Raw genomic sequence first — 20,104 nt, forward strand, 5'->3', positions numbered from 1 at the left:
TGGTGTGACAGACTTTCACATTGATTAGTGGTGGAGGTTTGTGGATCACAGGATAGTTGACCGGAAGAAAATCTTCAGGATTGGGTTTACTTGACTCTCCTTTATTTGAAAGAGGAATTTCCCTACTTCGGACTTCCAATGAAGTGAAAAGAAATCTCCAAGCTCAAAATCAGTCAGAAGCTCCCCACAGATACTTTGCTGCCCTTGAGAAACTCATGAGTTCTCTCAGTTCAGCTATCTATGCAAGGGAGACCATGCAGCATGTACGTCTTAAATCATCCCTCTATTGCATGATGGACAGCCTCATGATGTCAGGGTGGCATGAATATTTTCACTTGTCAGCTTTATCTCCAACACATGGTTTGGCACTGTATAGACACATAAATACACTTCAAACAGCTTTCAGCTTGAAAACAGACTCCACTGGCCTCAGCATAACGTTTTGGGAGGGCTGAATACTCCCTTATTTTCTTTCTGCCTGAAACAAAGACTCCTATTGTCTTTCAGGTGATCACATGTTTTAGCCATTCAGATTTAAGTTGCTCCTTCACCACCACGTTTAACTGTAAAGGCCCACTCTGTTGGCTCAGCCTAGCTGGAGGAGAATTGGGACAGCACAAGCTAATAGTCCCACCCAAAGGCCATTTCCCTCAGAGTTTCCCAGTGGCCTTTAAATTATAGTGGCCTTCAACATCCTGAGAGCAGTCTCTCACAGCACTCATCTGACGAGAATGTCACCCCTCCACACACCTGTTCAACACCCCTGCTAAAGAGCACTTACCATGTCTTTACAAATAGTTCATTCTCTCAGTAATGAGCCGGAAGCAAAGGGATGTGCTATGAAGCCTGGTTTTAGAGAAAGCCTTGTCTATTCTTCTGCTCTACCAGGTTGACCATTCAAGGCCTAAGGTCCACAACTGTTGTCTTGCTCTAAGTTCCGTCGAATTTCCCATTGACCCTACATTCCTTGGCTGAATAGATGTCATGGTCATGTAGTAGTGAGAAACATTATCTGTGATGATGGAACAGGCAGAAATACAAACATTTCTCATGCTGTTTCATCAGTCACAACCAGCATGCGCCTCTCCTTTTTCTTTTGTCAGATCACACAATTGGGGGGTGAGGTGGGGTGCGGAGGTGTTATCTCTGCTCATTGTTTGGAGAGGGAAAGAGGGTTCGCACAAGTATCAAGAGTGTATTGAAATGAAAAGTTTCCCCTCTCAGGGCCTTGGAGTAAGGGAGAGTAAACAAGAGCCCTCTATCCTGCATTCCCAGCTCTTGACTACTCAAGTCAGTGGGTAGAGTCATTTTGAGGTCTACACACATGCCAGTGCACACGTGTGCGTGCACGCACACGCACACACACACATGCGCGCGCACACACACACACACACACACACACATCCTGCCTTCCTAAAGCATGACTCAGCTTGGTAGGGCTGGATTAGAGCTTGGAGAGCTGCTCACTATGTGGTGCCAACTTTTAGAAAATAAAGAGATGACCCAGGCTCATGGACAAATTTTTAATGAGAACTAAAAGGCACTGAAGCAGTCAGGGAAGAGACCCTTTCCCTGGCAACAGAAAACACGATGTCAGTCTCCCAAAATAGGGCAATAAAATACTAAAAAGTTTTTAAGGGGTTGTGAGAGGAAAGATTAGAGAGTTAGGTACACATTTGTCTAATCTTAGAGGATGATATGAAGGATCTAAATGTGTACCTCAGTCAGGAACAGAATCCTGGTCCAAATGAACTTGAGTCTGAAGTTTCTGGCTTTTATCTTTCCTGATACTTGTTCTCAGCCTTTTCCTTAGTATGTGTTATGTGTGTATAATGTAGAAAAAAACCTATGCTGCTGCCTGGAAAGGGTAGATTTTATCAATGTATTGTGGATGACAATCTTAGTTTGGGTTCCCCAGAAGCAAACCCTTAGACAAAGGCTGAAGTGAAAGTAGTTTATTTGAAAGGTGAAAGAAACACTGGTAGCAGAGTGGGGAATGGTGATGGGAAGGGAATGAAGCCATAATAGGGTTATTTAGTGAATTGCCATTGTGAGCAACTGTAGCTGAGTGCCAAGGGGGACTCTGGAAGACAGTGGAGAACACTCAGAGTACTCCCACCTGAGGGGCAAGGGAGCTGTGGTATTTATACGCCAACTCCCAAAATTCATTTTGTTAAGAGATGCTTCTGGAGGTTGCTAATTTCCCAGCACTTCTGGCCAAGTCTGTGGACAGAATGGCCTTCTTCAGTTATGGATGGGGGGCAGTGGGGGAAGTCAGACACAGAGATGAGAAAGAGGCCTTTGGAAGTCAACTGCAGTGTACCCAAATGAGAGGTCAGAGGAATATCCAGGGGACACTGATGGTGGGTGTTACAATCACATAGGAGTGTGTATGTACATTGTTGGGGAGGTATGCTTTCTCATAGATATGGACTCTATAAATGTTTCTACCCTTTAATAAAATATAATGAAAAATTCAGAATAATAAACAAAAAAATTTTAAAGAAAGAGCACTTTTCAAAAACCAGAGGATAGTGAGGATAGTGGCATAGGTTCCATGATATATACATTTGTCAAAATTAATCATATTGTACATTTCAAATTGGTGCATTCTACTGTATGTAAGTTATACTTACATTTTAAAATAAGTGGATATGAAATTACAGATTTTAATATATTTCAGTAGAATCCCAAATTCCTGCATATTTTGAGTACAATTGCCTGAACTAAAATTCTGCTTGCACTATGGACCAAAGTGCAAGCCTTTTCTCTAGAACTTTGTATTCTGGGTAGTGACTCCCCAGTAACAAAGCAGACTCCTTTAGCTACTTCTGTGCCATGCTTTTTACCCATTTAGACCCTCACTAGGTTGTCTTTGTGAATGTGGCATGCATTTTCTATGACAAAAGGCTAGGGATTTCACATCTGAAGCCACACGTGAAGTGTTTATAATACAGAAGAAACTTGGTAGAGAATGGGTCTGATCTTACAAATTTAACCTTTCTAGCCAATCTAGCTGAGTCCAGTTGCCACAGCTGGATAGGGAAGTAAGGACAAGATGATGTTTTAAGATAGGCATAGGCTAGATTTAATTTCAATGCCTGGCACATAGTGGACACTCCATAAATGTTTGATGGGCTGAGCAGATTCTTTCCAGCTCACTGATATCTCCTGGGACCAACGTCAGTTGAGAATAGAAAGGGGTGGAGGTGGGAGAAACATCAATAATATGGAGGCTGTTGGGCCCTTCTGTTCTTTCCCAAAAGACCCAAATCTGTAGCTTAAGAAGTGGGCCTTTCTAATGACTTTTCAATTAATTGACTTGATGCTGGTGGGTAGAGTGCTGGAGGCTGAAAAAGATGAAAGGCATTAAAGAGGAAAAGCTTTGATGTCACTGCAATCCTGTTCAGAGTCAGAAAGGTTTTTTCAGGAACTTTATATCTTATCCACAAAAGCCGCACAAGGTTGATCAGTCACGCAATAAAATTTTTGTCATTCTCTGGGATTGGTGGGTGACGACGGGTTGAGTGGAAAGCCAAGAAGGAAAGGTCCTGTATGGTTTCTGTGGGTGGCAAGTATGTGTGATTGGGGAAGGGGGCAGAAGAGGGAAGGTATGCAAAAAGGGGTAGAAGGTGATGGTGTGTAGGTATGAGTCACATTTTCAGGGCAGTGGTATGCTTATTCCACAAAATTTGACGTAGAGACGCGTTTTTCCACCTGGTTGTGTTCTTTCAGACTTAGAGTTTTCTTACTGTGTTTGTTCCTAAAGCTAATCTAATCTAATCTAATCTAATATTAACTGATACTACATGGCCATTTAGATATACATACAAACACACACACACACACTCCTATGCATCTTGCTGATGCAATATTCAAATAATAAGAAAATTCGAAGAAGTACATGAATAGAATTTTAGAAGCAGTCAGAACCCTAGAAAGCAGTTGTACTATTTCCTGTTAAAGATGAGGAAATGGTGGCTTGGACATGGAAACTGACCTGTTATTCACCTAGACCATGGTTTTTAACTTTGGCACTCATGACATTTGGGTCCAGATAATTCTTTGCTGTGGTGGACTGTCTTAGGAATGGATATTTAGCAGCATCCCTGGCCTCTAACCACTAGATACCAGTATCACTCCCCCTCCCCCCAGTTGTTACATTCAAAAATATCTCCAGACATTTCTAATATCCCTTGAGGGGCAAAATCACCCCTAATTGAGAATGACTAGCCTAGATAGAGGCTTAGTGGATCCAAAAATCTAATACTCCCTGCTCTGTGCAATTTTGGGGTTTCAAATGATGTCTTCAGAATCACGTACAAACATTTAAGTGGAATGATTCCATGTGTGGTATGCATACGAGAATTGGTAACGTTCGAACGGCCAACCAAGATATTTGTCTCAGTGGGGCACTCCATTCTCTAACAGTTCTAAATCAGATGGGTTTTCTTTCAGCATGTGTTGGGTTAGAGCATGTGAAATTGTCATTTTTTGGTGTGGTCCAAATGATCAAATATCAGTAGTTTTTGCATGGTTCACCTAAGTGCATAGACTTTAAGAGATAAGTCCTGAACACCTTTTGAAACTCCCCAATTCTTGAATGTGGAATGTTTGTTTAGGCTCCTGACTCTTCTCAGTCACATTTCTAAGGCGAGTACAATGTTTTCCATGCAGCGCCTCATACCACAAGCTAACCACATTGCAAAATTCCCCTCAAGATTTCTCTTTCGCTCTGTGGTAAACTAAATATGGCCACAAATTCTTTGCAGTGATTCTCATTAAGGGGCGGAGTCTGTTCTTCACCCTGTTGATTCTGGGCTGACGTTGTGACTTTCTTTGAGCAACAGAATGTGGCAGAAGTAGTGGTGTTAAGTTCCGGAGCCTAGACCTTGAAGAGGCCTTGCAGCTTCCATCTTGGCCCTCTTGGCCACTGTCCTGAGACTGCCATGGAGGGAAGTGGGTGTAGTTTACTAGAGGATGAGTGACCATGTTGAGGAGAGCAAAAGCACTCCACTAATGGCCAACACCACCAACCAGACATGTAAGTAAGTACAGCCATTTTGGACCTTCTAGTCTGCTGATTCTCCAGCTAAACCCAGTCAAATGAGTGCGAGCAGGTGAAACCAGCAGAACCACCCAGCAGATCCATAATCATAAGAAATAATAAATCATTGTTGTTTGAACCCACTAAGTTTGAGGATGGCTTGTAATACAGCAGTAGATAACTGATAGACACTTATTGGCAGTTTTATGGTTTTTATCAATCTATTAGAGTGTGAATTCAAATAGCAGCAAAGCCATGCTCCTGTGGACTGCTTTCTGGTGCGCTGCCATCACTCACTAGCCAACTGTCTCAGATCCTCAAACCAGCCTCCCAGTGGATATCGTTCAGTCACATTCTTCAGGGAAACTACTGATTTCTATATTTGAATGCCAAGAAAAAGGGTCAAAACATGTGAGTAAAAGCTGCAAAGGCCAAGTGTCTGCTTATGGAATGGTAACCTACATAGTATACGTGTGTAGTGGATGCCTCATATGCTCTGCTCCGATATATATACCACATATACACCCAGTTTAACCATGGTCAGTTTAACTGTGACACGTGGATATGTGATTGAAAATATATTAAGCTTCCATTTCTCACCATCATAGTTTGAGAGGGGTATTTCAAACCAAGAATTTCCTCACAAATGGTGGACATTAAGAGATTTCTGTCTTAATGCTTTTATTGATTATCTCTTTTGATCTACAGCAGATGCCTTAGGAAGCCCTTTCTTTATAATCCAAGGAAAGCTATAGTTAGCATTCATGATAATAATTCTCTGTGAGTTATTTTTTATAGTGTTATACATACCAGCCCCTGCTAGACTTCATCTACATGAGAAAAGAAATTCTGTCTTCTTTGCTTATGGCATCCCCCTACACATAGCACAGGGTTTGGTTCCTGGTTGTTCCTCAATAAATTTGTTGATGAATGAATTAATGGGTTAATGAATGCATCACAGAAGCCAAGAGCTGAAGGAGAGCTTGGAGTTTATTGCCTTCCATCTCCTGCTCTGCTTGATGAGTGAGGACACTGAGATTCAGAGAGGATTAGCATTTTTTTTATTCTAGGATTTTATTCCTTTAAAAAGCCACTTGACATACTTGATTATCTGATCTGTCACAGCTTGTGATTATGGGAGACAAAACATTGAGGATTCCTTCTTGGGCTCAGTGGGATACACTGTGAGCATCCCTGACTTTGGACTGGCCTTGTGCCATTGAGAGCAGGCTTCTGCCCACCCTGCTTGGCCCCGTGACTCACTGAGGGGCTTCCAGGCCTACCCGGGCACTGAGCTGGCATCAGATTTACCTCTCGGAGTTATATTATTATTACCGTTCATCTGCCTATTAAGCCAAGTCTTTTTCTGTGCTCCAGAATGTGAAAGCAAAATGGCCTTTTATGATATGAAGCTAATAATAGTTCTCATCTTGATTCTACTTAACACTGAACTGAAGATTTGGCCTCTGGGGTGAGGCTTATAGTTAATTCATTTACTTTAAAAATAATTACAGAAGCCATAAAAGAAATGTCCCAATGCGGGCCATGAGTGGTCTGATTCTCAGTGTTTCTTAGTAACCAGCTGTGTGCTGGGTGCTTGAAAGAATAAGAATGTGGCAACTCTCTTTGAAGCCTTGGGCAGAAGGTGAAGCTAGAATGGAAGTACTCTGCAGTCGCTCTGGTTAGGAGTAGCTATGCCCATCCCCCTGCCACCTACTTCCTTCATTTTCTGTGATGACCTAAATGAGAAAGACAGTTGGTTTCCTTTCCCCTCAGCTTAGTCCCCCATGCAGACAAATAGGCTGTGTCCCTGGCAGACTGCACTGGGGTTATGTGCTGTCTCATCTACTCAAGAATGATTTATAGCTTCAAAGGAAAAAATAAATAAACAAGCAAAGTCCACCCCTGCCCTTTGTCTAAGAGGAATGGATGGGTTCTCCAGCTTCCACCTCCTTTCTATGTCGCCATGCCTCTGAGCCCCAGGGAGAGAACAGACAGTGAAGAAAAGAAGCTGTTTCTAGTTGTGCGTATGTGTGCATGTGTGTGTGAGAGAGTGTGTGTGAGAGAGACAGAGACAGAGGAAAAATGGGTGTAGAGAGAGAGTGAAAGAAAGAGAAAGAAAAAGAGGGAAAGAGAAAGGGGGAGGAAGGAAGAGCAAGGGAGAAGGAGGGAGTAAAAAGAAGGGAGAGAGTAGAAAGAGGGAGAGAGTAAAAGGGACTAGGTTAATAGAAAGCAGAGGGATGTTTCAAATGGTTATTTCAAAGTATGAATAAAGCTATTAAAATGTATCTTTTCCCTCTATAACTTTTCCACCTTGCCCTTCCAAACATAGTTGTAAGTACCCCTTCCCCTGTTTTCCTGTCTAACTCTAAAATATATTGAAGAAATGCCAACATAAGCCTCAGATAATCTCTCCTCTGAGGCAGTAAATAAGTTAAGTATTTCCATGGGACCTGCCTCTCTATTGCACTGCCATCTGGCTATGAAGGTCAAGGAGACAGGATCCCACCTTCCTAGCAACTTGGTCAGCTCACATGAAAACCATTGTCTTCTTGCTGAGCATGCCAGAGAGAACTGACTATGTCTCAACTCTTCCTAGTGTCATCTGGGTGAGCTGTCTCATTTAGAAAGCAGTCACAGAGAGGGCTTTCACCCTCCATGCAAGCTAGATAGAATGTTTGTACTAGTGCGATTGAGAACCCATATGGTTTGCCATATGTATTATCACTATTCAGAGTAAAACCTAAGTGAGATAATATACATCAAGCATATGGCACATAGTAAGTGATCAGGAAATATTAGTTACTATTATCTGATGTCACAATAACAATAATTGACAGGTTTTTTTTTTTAGCATTGTCTATGTGCTGGGCACCATTCTAAGGAAATATTAAAATGACTCTATGAGGTAGGTGCTGTTTCATTCTCTTTTAACATATGGGTAACTGAGGCACACAGTAGCCCCAGTTCTCAGATTCTAAACATGAGGATCTGTTTTAACATAGCACCCACTCTTCATAAGAAGAAACAGCAACAACAAGGGCAGAAGAGAATTCAGTAATATCTACCTCCTTTTCTCCATCTCTAGCACTGCTGTCCAAGACCAGACCACCACCTCCTTTTGCCTAGACCACAGCAGTCGCCGCCTCTCTGGCCTCCCTATGTTCACTATTGCTTACTACAGTCTATTCTTCACACAACCATCAAAGTGATCCTTTAAATCATGGGCCACAAAATGGCATGCTCCTTTATGAACTCTTTATTCCCTTCCATTGCATTTAGAATGAAATACATGAATGACCTGGCAAGCTCCGAACACCTCTCCAGCTATGCCATGCTCTCCTAGGCCCAGCACTCCCCAGCCCATGCTGACCTGTCACCAATTTTTAAATACATGTAAACTCTTTCTTATGTCAGAATCTTCATACATGCTGTTCCCTCTGCTCTTGCGCTCATCACTTCATTTTTCAGAGCCCTGCCCATACTTCAGTACCCACTCCATCCCCATTTTCTGTATCTCAACACCCTCTTTTTATTTTTCATTGATCTCCCAATTGAAAAGTATTTTCATTTGTTTGAAAGGAAAATTATGTCCTTGCTTTCTCTCTACTTCTCCCACTAAACTGAATATTCTGTAAGAGCAATAATCATGTCTGTATCATTTACTGTTATATCCTCGGCACTTAGCACAGGGCCTGGCTCATGGTAGGTGTGCAGTAAATATTTGTTGATACATGACTGGCTGGTGTATCTAGAATATCTGGGCTATGTACTTGGAGACATGAGAGGCCATGGCTGGGAATCACCTTGCTTTACTTCCCTGGCTTCCAAAAGTCTTTATTTCTATACCATCACCTGCCATCTTGTGCTCTAGACCTGAGCATAGATCTGTCTCATTCCAGAGAGACTTGCCCTCATTGGAACTTAAATGCAAAGAAGCCACAGACCCGTTACACAGCAAGAAAACATGATGTCTGTTGCAATAGGTTCTCTCAGCCTTGTGGCAGGATGCAGAATGAAAGGTAGAAGTATAATAGATATTCAGTAGTTCTCTTGTTGTCCAGAATATCCAGAAAATGCTCTTCCCTAAATAGCATTTATATAATACCTAATATGCTACTCTATCGCTATCCTCAGCCACCTGAAATAGTTGAATCTAAGACGTCAATCATGTGTATATTCATCCTCAAATAATTTAATGTTACAGAGTAAACTAATTAAGTGTGAACTTAAGAACTTAGCTTTGCACCATTGGAAGTTAATTTCTCCTTTATGTTACTAGAGGCACTTTCTGATAAAGCTAAAGAGATGGATATTTTGGTCTTTCCACCTTCCAGACATATCTTGAATTTTTCTCAGAAAGATTGGTATAAGGAAAATCTCATTTTTCCTCATCCGTCCACCTTTGTCTGGGCCAAAGGGTGAACTATGGGAAGATCTCAGGGGTAGAGTTCTAAACAACTTTCCCTTGATTGAATAACCCTTCTCCCAAAGGCTACTTGTGTTGTTTAAATTACTTTTTAAAAATCCAGGGTAAGAGAATCAGTTTGAAAAAATAGGAGATTACCGACAGACTTGCCCTGCACAGCTGGAAAAGATGTGAAAGGCACAGGCTCCAAGTGCCAAAGAGGATAAATAAACGTGTCGCAAGTGCCATTAAGAAAACACATCTGCACACTGTCAACAGTGACGATAAACACACAATTATTTTCCCTTTCACAAAGAGCAGTGATGGAGAGAGGAGACTTGATGGACCTCATCCAGGTCTGTTCAATTTACATCATCTTAAGGTTGAGGGATGGGAACTTATCCAGCCTTGATGCATTCCCAGAATGTCTCATTAGGAGGAAATCATCAAAGAAAACAAATAGTATATTCATTCTCCTCCCAGGTTACAGACAGGTGAACAAACAAGGAAAGAAAGAAATGGTTATCTGGTGGACCTCAGTTGCCCAAGATTTGGGTTGTGGACCCTACATCCTTCTCTGGCTTTTCTCCTTCTCCTAATTGCCATGCCAGTGGGAAGAACAAATGGAACTGACATGAATATTCCTTATAGCTACAGAGTATAGCCACTGTTTCTTCCCTTAGCCCTAATCCCAAAACTTCCAGGGTCTATCAACTTCCCCAGTGTCTCAATAAGTAGTTTTATAAGTTTTTATGAACCATAATCAGAATTCATGAACTATAACTAGGAACCTATAGACTTATGATAGATTCATTGAAATCTTCATAGCCCTAATTTGAGAAAGGTTCAGATAGATATGCGAGGAAATGAAGTCAACCTCTGGAGATGCCAGCAATCTGGAACCTCCATGCTCCATAGTTCTAGGGTTACTGATAGTTCGTTATTTAATTTTTAAGTTGAATCTTCTTCATTTAATGAGGTCAAATACTTCTTACATAATGTGCCTAAATCAGAGAATAGAATATGGTGAATATCTTAAAGTAGGTTTAGATTCAAACATCTATATACTCTTAGTTACCTAAATTTCAAAATTTGGTCTAAAGTGAATTAAACATAATTCCAACCTTAATTTTTCATACTAATACAAAGTGGCTCCCCAGATTGCTAACCCTTCAGAAATCATTCACATTTGACTTTGGAAGATGTTCCTAGTTTATTAGCTGATATGCTGAAAGTTGGCTTCAAATATCATAATTGCAAAATACAAGAATTGACTCAGGTGGTATTGGAAAACTGTCTATATTTTCTTCATTTTGTCTTTTCTCCCTTCTTCTACCTTCTCTAGAACATTAAACTGTTTCTGTTTACTCACCCCTAAAAAGGGGTATTGAGTAGAGGGTTAAATTAGAATATTTCTAAGACTCTTGCAGTACTACAGTTCTGCAATTTAAAGGTATATATATATACCTGATATAACTTTCAGCTATTTGTTCGTGTAACAAACTTGTTTGAGTACCAATTAGGTGCTGTTGTGTTAATCATGAAAGATAGATGAATAAGATACCATTCTTATTCTAGAAATTACATAAAATATGTCTGTTAAATATACAGTAAGTACTTCATAAATGCTGTTGAAGGGGTACAAAGTCGAGGTTATAACAGCTCTAATCAATGATGCTATAATTAATGATGCTATTTAATTTTGCCAACATTTAATGTCCCATATTAAAGAATTTTGACATTTTCCAATTGTTGGATATGATCAGAGAAGCCTATATGCCCAATAACTATGAAGAATACTCTTGGACACAGAGGTTAAGAAAGATTACATACCTCATCAAGGTTACAAATGGGTAGAGGTAGAGCCTGGACTAGGACCCAGTCTTTCTGCATTCCAGCATTGGGTTAGTTGATAGTTAAGAAAGGCTTGGAGCTCAACTGCCTGGGTTCAAATTCTGGCTCTGCCACTTACAGGTTCTGTGACATTGGGTAAATTATTTAACTTCTCTGTGTCTTAGCTTCATCTTCTGTAAATTGGGACTAGAAGAGTAATTGGTTCCATAGGATGTGTGGATTAAGTGAGCTCCTACATGTTGAAATGCTCAAAGCATAAGTAGTATAGTTTCATATTTAATGACAGCCATTAGTAATTAGAAGTAAGGCTGAACTGCTTTCTGACATACAACAGAAAATAAATTGGCATTATGAAATAATAAAAACTGGTAGTATAGCCAGGTCTTAGATCTGTCTGTCCAGGATATTTCATGAGTAAATTGTATCTCCGCCAAAAAAATAAAAACCTTTTTACAACAGTGCCTGGTGCATAGTAAATGTTCAATGGGTGTTAGCTATTTTCTCACTATACCGCTTCCATTTCCTGCAATGTTGGGGATGGGGTTTAAGAGCTTCATTGGAGCCCAGAGATATTGCTCCTACCCCATCTCCCACCCTGTGTGTGTATATGAATGTGAAGAGTGTGTGTGTGTGTGTGTGTGTGTGTGTGTGTGTGTGTGTGTGTGAGCACACATGCCAGTTGGCAAGAAGGTGTGTGCTAGTAACAATCAAATAACTCACTCAGTAAATTATCTCATCCAAATTTCAGTTGCAGGAAATCAAATTCAAAGCTGTAAGCCTGGTGAAATTCAAAATCCTTTTAAACATTTATTGCCATTTCTAGGCAAGAAATGTTTCCCCTGATCAGATTATTCTGGCCAAGAAATCTTGCCTTTTAAAAGCAAGTAAAAAGTGAAAAAAATAATTCCCAGTACATGACACAATTTACAGTTAGCTTCTCAGGAATGTGTGTCATGTTTTAAACTTGAGTAGGTTGATGTTCTCCAAACATCCCAGTGCTTCATATTTATAGAGTGCTTTATTTTAGAGTGTTAACAATGAATGAGAAAAAGTGGAACTTTCTGCAGGCATTTTTTTTTCTATTTTTTGTCTTGATGCTATTTTGATTTGGAAGCAGCCTCGGTTATCCTGTCTTTTCCAAGCAGCACAGAATTCCATTCTCTTGCTCTCTCTCTCTTTTTCCCCCAAAGGAAATACTTGAATACTTTTATTGACAGAGAGAAAAAAATCTAAGCATCAGATAACCAGGCTAATGAGAGACAGGCTGACGGGACAACTAACAAAGAACAAGACCAATTAACCCTCTTCAGGTAGGAATACCAGGTTCAGAAGAAAACAGAGAACTGTTACAGACACTGTCTGTGCCGTACGCTATGCCCTAGGCCCATCCAGAGGTCACCTGTAGCTAGGCAGAAAATTTGCTACACCTCTGTGCTTCTTACCACAAGCACTGCAGCCTCTGTCTGATGGCTTTCTCTGGGCGGCAGGAGTGTGCTTGATAACGCCCGCCCCAAACCCTCCACCTCCCACATAGAGTAACCCTCAACCAAGGAGAGGGAGATTTGGAGGAAGAATACCCTATACGCATAGGACAATCCTGAGATATGGTCCACACTCCTTCAGAGGGTCCCCAGCAGGATTGAGCCCAGTCGCTCACAGTGACTTGTATTGAATTCCTTCCCTCCCATCTCACAAACACACACACACACACACACCCCACACACACACACTCTTGTTGGGCTTTCTAGAATCACCTCTTGCATCCAAATAATCTCTTCAAGGATTGCTTTTTGAGGAAACCCAAAACAGGACAAGAACCTACAAATATTTGCTCAATTATATTCCTTAGCCTGCCCCTTCTCCACTCTCTCTGAGTGCCAAAATAAAAGTTGGTATGTACTATGGTCCCTTTTGTTGGAGTGTTTTTTTATGCTATACTCTAATTTGGGATGTACTACTCTCTTTTGGTTCTTAAAGCTAACATTTCTTTGGCTGCTACTTTTCATTAACTCATTCTATGATATTTATTCAGCATCTACGGTTTACCTAATATGATTCTGGGTGCTGGCATTCTACCAGTGAGTAAGCAAACAGAATCCCTGCCCTCCCTCATGGTGATGACAGTCTAGTAAGGGGAGACAGACTATAAACAATAAATATAATGAACATATAAAATATATTGTATGCTAGGAAGTGATAACTGCTATGGACTAAAGAAACTAAGCTAAGCAAGGAATATCAGCAGTGGGAGGTGGGCAGGGAGAAGCTGGTTGCAAGTTTAACTAGGGTTGTCAGTTTCTTTTCTGTCTCCTGCAATGGGAAGACTGTGGAGCTTGATTCTGTGATGGGCTGCCCCCACCAGATAACCTCGTTCTCCCTCCTCATTTTCCAAATCAGTCTCTAAGGAGAAGCTAATGCTATTAATAGTCAGTAAGGACAGGAAACAAATGTCTATCTTCTCTCCAGATGAAATTCTTTGCCCACATTAACTTTGTTACCAATATCTGGACCCTGGCTAATAGTAGACACCAAGAAGTAAATGTTCAATGAGTACATGTCAGGAACTACCTCCCTGTTTGAAGTCCAGTTGAACTTTAATAGCCAACCTTGCCATAGCCAGGACCACTGGGGCAGGAAGGGCAGGGAGGAAATTGGAGAGCAAGCCTAGTTCAAATTCTCCTGTAATTAAAAATGAAGCTTAATCATTAGTTTCAAGGGCATGGGGTGGCTCATATGCACAGTGGAGAAATTTGAGTTTCACTTTCAATTGCCTCCTGGGACCATGCAGACATAAAACTGGAACAAAAGGCTGGTCTCAAGGGTGCAACTTTAGGTGGAGTTACCAAGGAGACAGGGAGCAGGGGGCAATTTTAATATCTGTCCCCACGCAGCAGTAGTATCAGTGGTTAAGGACAGAGCCGAGGTTACTTATGAAAGCACCTATTCCTGGTATTATTCCCAGAGAGGAGTGAAAGTGTGAAAAGAGAACTGGGCAAAGTTTGATTAGAGAGGAAAGTTAAGAGTTGGTGGTGTTGGGGTAAGAGTGGGTGCTTGCGCCAAAGGGTTGGCAGTAAAGAGGCTCCCCACAGATGGGAAGAGAAACTGGGGTGTGGTGGGAAGAGGAGCCAAAGAAGCCACCTTGGAGGGTGTTCTGGGCATTAGGACTACCAGCCATGAAGCCAACTGAAGGAAGGGAGACAAGCCAAAGACATACATTAGAAACCTGTTGCAACTGGGTAATAATTCCAACAAAGTAAAACGACGTTGTCTGTGTACGGTTTATTCTCTGCTCTGTGATTTCTGTGGGATTGCTCGGAGGAAGGGCAGGGTGATCTGGTCTCGGAATTAACGGGTTAATTAGGAAATTGAGATTTCCTGCTTTCTTAAATTGCCTCTCACCTTCTCCCCTCTTAAGTGACTTGAGACTGATGAAAGCAAGATACCCTGTGAATGTTAGGGATGAAACACTTTGTCAGGAAAACAAGCAAATAAATTTGACAGCTGCTTGATGTAGGACAGTCATTAAATTTTCAAGAATGTAGGTCTTCTATTATTTAGTGGCGTTAATCTCTCTTCCAAAATAGAAAAAAAAAAAAAGGAGTTCCAGAATTGCAGAGAGAGGAAGTTGTTTGCTCTGCTGAAAGTTGCAAGGTCTCCCCCTCCCCCATTCTCTTTCTTCATAGGGCTACTCACCTGGGCCTACGTGTCAATAATTTAGTTGGATTTTCAGGGACTAGTATTTAGGCCTTGCTTTCATTGAGTTCCCTTATTTGCCTCCTCTTTTCTCTTCCATTGCCTGCTCTTTTAGCTATTTCCCCACTTTTTAGGACCCACCATTGGGGGAAATGGGATGAAGAAATAAAATCAAATCAGCTATTTATTTTGCTGCTTGGAGTGTTTCTGGGAAGAAGATTTGGTATGAAGTGAAACCGAAATGCTGGCCAAAAGGAGATTTTAGAAAATTCTGTGGCTTTCTTTGTGCCCTATTACTTAGGACGGATGACTAAAATTGATATATTTCTTTTCCAAGAAAAGCTGAAGCACCATAGGAAATAAAAGAAAAGGTTACATAGCAATATTCCCTCTCAACTCTATCCAAGCCTAGAAGTGAAGTGGGATGTCCAATGAGGTGGTGCGGTTGATAAGAACTGCTCTTCTGGTGGCTTTAAGAGGATGACAGAAACCTTTGAGCTTTTCCTGGATGTGCTAGGGCCACTCAGACATGGAAGAGGATGGCGCTCTCCCTGAGCCTGCCAAGGTATGACCAGACTGCACAGAGGCCTCCTGGGTGCACCGTCTGTTTCTGTGCTCTCTAGATGGGTACAGCTAAATGAATACAGCAGTAGGGTGTAAATGAATAAGGGCTTAAGGGTGAATCCTGACTCTGAAATTTTCCTAGTGCATGACCTGAGTAAATTCACTTAGTCTCTGTATGCCTCAATTTTCTCTTTTGTAAAATAAAGATAATAAATCCAAGTCATAAAAGTGTGTGTCCATAGGCAAACACACATACTCGTACATGTATGCACACTAGTAATGGCTGCCAGGTTAAGAGGGGCTGCCGTCATGAGTCTGAGCTAACTTAGTCAGGTTTAAATGGGCATGGAGATCATGCCTATGGAGATCACCCCCATTAAGACCACATGACAACCTACTAATTGAGTCACTGGCCTTCCTACCGTCGATCAGGGTTTAATCATTTTGGGAAGCATCTGAATATTTGTTTTATGGCCTTTGGAGTAGAACATTCCACCAGGCTCTTTCTTCATGCCATTCAGAAATGCCTTTCTACAATGATATCCCATAGCTAATTTAGTTATGAGTAATGTTCATTAAATGTTAATTGGGTACCTACTGCATAGTTGTAGATGTTGAAGATATAGTAGGTCACCTCATAGAGCTTATATTCTAGGAAAGAGAGGCAGACAATAAATTATGTCAAGTGGTGGTGAATGTAAGGAGTGCTATGGAAAAGATATCATCATAAGTCCATCTCTCAACAAGTAATGCCTCTAAATCCATGCATTCATTTATTCAGCAGATATTAATGGAGCAGTTGAGGATGTAAAGAGCTGTCTGACCTCCTTGTATTTACACTAATCATTCCTCTCCCCTTCTTCCTAAAAGGAAATGAGGGAAGGTTGGTCTTCACATTGTCCCAGACTACCCCTTCTCAGGTTCAGGCCTGAAGTGTCCACAAATTATTGTAGAATTTCCTTGTATAATTTCCTTTGCTCTGTTTGGCTGGGGATACTATCTCTAGTAAGGATTCTCTGCTATTCAGTGAGTTGTAAATTAACACTGAGTTTTATAACAATATTCAGGTAAAAGTATATTTAGGCCATTTCCAAAATGGAGATTATTGATCCAATTATGCAGATGAATATGGCCACCAGCAGTTATCTCTGATTCTTTTTCCTCTCTGTTTTCTGAGAGAGTTGGAAGTTGGCACAAAGGAGGCCCTGATCAAAGTGGATAAGTCAGTCACTGAGACAGGCAGTTCTATGTGTAAGAAGACCAGAAGCTTTCTTTTTGAGGGGATGATGGGCAGTGAGGACAGATGCGGTGGCACACTTTTCTAGATTCTCTGATTTGAAAATCAGATACTCAAAGGAAGTCTATCCTTCCTGAGTAATTGCATCCTTACACTGTTGTACTTCCTCTGGGTTTTGATTTTCACCCCAGCCAGGTTCTGAGGAGGGAGGACAAAGGAGAGGGCACCCCTCCTCTGGAGAGGGAGGAAGTAAGTGTGCAGTGTGGGGCGTCCAGCCCACAGACTGCTCCACGTGGTCACTTCTCCACTTCCTGAGCACAGGATCTGGGTGTCATTTCTCCTTATCCTCCTGCCAAACACCTTTGTGGGCCTCTCATTGGTCTTTGTGCACATCAAGGTCTATAAGGCAGCTATCACACAAAGTTCTGTTTTGCAAAAGGGGTGGCACCAAAGGCAAATGTTGAATTTGGAGGTAATTCGTGAATTTTATTCAGCTGCTCTGTCCTTGTAATATGAACAAACCTTATTAGACTGGAGGCCACTAGTGTGGAATTTGGGATGTTGATTCACCAGGAACCAAAAAGAGTAACGCTAGGAGTGCTGAAAGAACACTTAAAATTCTTCCAAAGATAAAGCATTTTAAGCATCTCCAGTCTTTCAAATACCTCTTTATAAACAAATAGTTGCCCTAGGAAATCTTCCTACGTGTGCTTGGTTGACCTGACTCCAACACTTAAAGATAAAAAACTGTTTTTTCTTTTATAATATTTTATATTTTATACTTGTCACTAATATAAGAGCTTACCCTTCTTTCATTTAATCTGAATTAGGCTTATTTTACAGTTTGGCTACATCTTTTTTATTAAAAATAATACAGTTATTTTCTTGTGGCTAAAACGTAATGAAGATAAAACGGTAATGTATAAATTTTTAAAAAGTGGAAAGTAGCCCCTCTCCAAACCATTCCCCAGAGTTACCCATTATTTATTGCTTTACCTGTGTGTCCTAACTTCTCCATGCCTCAGTTTTTTCATCTGTAAAGTGGAGGCAATATTAGTGCATATCTCATAGGACTGTTGTGAGGATTTAGTACAATGTGTGATGTATATTCCAGCTAAACCAATATTAGCTATTGTTGTCAGTAGTATGTACTTTTTCTATACATCAGTGTTAACTTTGCAAGTTTCCTACGTTCATACACCTTTAAGGGTATGGCCAAACCTCAATAAGCAGTATTTTCATGCAGGAAGGAAACCTGACCCTCTATTTGGTTTTCTGTAGCAGGATCCAGTGTGGTTTGATTTCTTCATGGCTTCTAAGATACACTAAGCTTTCTGAGTAGGAGAGGGGAAGAATTGGAATGGGCCTTTTGCTATCAGGAAAGGCCCTGATGGATCAGGTTATTCCTTCCCTTGCAAGCCACTGGGCCCTTAATGTGGATGCTGTCACCTAGAGGAGGCTCCACTTGCCAGGAGTATGATGGGAGATTCATGGCCAACAGACTGGCTCAGACTGACTTACATAGAAAGATGAAGGAACCAAAGTCTTGTACTAGATGAGCTGTTGGAAAATTAATTAGGATTTTTGTTTAGTTTTGTTTTTTTAATGAAGTAAGGGGAAAAGCTATTTTGTTTATTTTGCCAACTGCCCTATGGAAACCATAAGAGTATATCTGTGTGGTTGTTCATACACAGAAAGCAGAAGAAATGAGAAGAACCGCTAAGCCCTCTAATAAAAGGCAAGACCAGACTGGAGGGTTTTTTTTTTTTTTTTTGTCTCTCTTCAAAACCAAAGGTATTTGTTATTGATAACTTCATTTTTAAAGTCCAGTGAAAAAGTCAGGCAACCTGTCTCCTTGTCCTGGTTCTGCCATGCGTGGACTGGAACAAGCTACTTAACCTCTCTGTGCCCCAGGTATCTCATCTATTTACAAAAATGAAGCTAGAAGTTCCTCCCCTACAGAGCTATTCTGGGATAGTAAGAGATGTGACAGTGGGTCAGATCACATTGTTGAGTGAGTGTAGGCATATCTGTCCATTCTGTACTGTCAGCCTTCTTCTCAGTGTATAGAGCTGAGTGCCTGAACTGAGGACAGCTTACAAGTGCATTAGAAGATAAGCTGCTGCTCTCACAGGACTTAGAACCAAAGAGAACTCAAAGCACACATGTAAAAGCTGCCTGAACACTTACTAAGGAAAACGATAAAATTATAGTCACCACAGGAGCATTTAATAATACTGTAGTAAGATAGATGCCCAAGAAAATATGTGGCTGGGAACCCACATGGAGTTGACAGGGTTGCGGGATACCTTGTCATTTGCTTGTGGGTAAAGAGATAAAGAGATCAGTTTCCCTGTTTTAGCCAGAAGCCCCCTGGCCACCTGCTGTGAGCAAACATCCGTCTACTTAAGGTCTGAGAGTGCCCCTAATGTCGCTGGACTCCTGGTGTGACTCAAATCCATTACTTCCTCAGCCTAGGCCTCTAATCAAATATGCTTGTCCACCAGGACCCAGAAAACTGGGTTGTGATGTCATAAAGCAAGGACTGCTGTCTGGAACACCAGTGAGAAGCACGGACACCACTGCTCAATGGCCAAGATGGCAGAGTAGCCCTGAAAGAAATCTCTTTGCTGTGCTATATGCTTTACGCAGGCTTATTATGTCTCTCTTGTAAACTCTCTGAAGTTGACAGGACAGGGAATGGTCTAGCTGTTTTTTCGTAACTTCTTAAGTGACTTGCCTAGAATCATCTTGTTTATTAATGAACTGTGGAGGGAGGGAGGGGGTTAAAAATTAGATTTCCTAATACATAAGATATTGTTGATTTAGTAAGTTGGAGTTTCTAAGATAAGATACAAATACATTGACATAGTAACTTATTGATTAATTTATATGGCAACTACAAATCTATATTAGAGAATGTACGTTTTTTTCACTTAATCATAAAGATGAGATGCCTCATGTGCTCCGTTAGCTTTTTCCAAATACAAACTACCAAACTGGAAACCTTCCTATTAGTCAGAATTAGAGTAATTTAGGTACCTCAGTTAATTGTCGAGCTGAGCAATATAAAAAGCACATAACATCACTAAGCATAATGTGTTCCCTCCCTTCCTTACCAGGTCTGCTGCTTTAGGATAGGGGGTAGGACCCTTCAGGTTTAAGTTCAGTAAAAATCGCTTCCTTGGCCATGTACTAAAAGTGATCCTTCTGTACAGTGCCTTTAGAGTTGAAGGGCTGAAGCCAACAGTCCACTAAATATGCATGGGAAACGGTTTGTTAATTATTCTTTTCCTTTTGA

The 20,104-nt window shown here is 41.0% G+C and overlaps 1 protein-coding gene across 1 annotated transcript in view; it reads left to right on the forward strand.

The window, feature by feature from the left end:
• NHS (NHS actin remodeling regulator) overlaps nt 1–20,104 on the forward strand; it is a 336,905-nt gene that overhangs the window by 174,015 nt on the left and 142,786 nt on the right. The gene's annotated exons all lie outside the window — the stretch shown is intronic.

This window comes from Pteropus vampyrus, unplaced genomic scaffold (assembly GCF_000151845.1).
Source record: "Pteropus vampyrus isolate Shadow unplaced genomic scaffold, Pvam_2.0 Scaffold81, whole genome shotgun sequence".
NCBI lineage: Eukaryota > Metazoa > Chordata > Mammalia > Chiroptera > Pteropodidae > Pteropus > Pteropus vampyrus.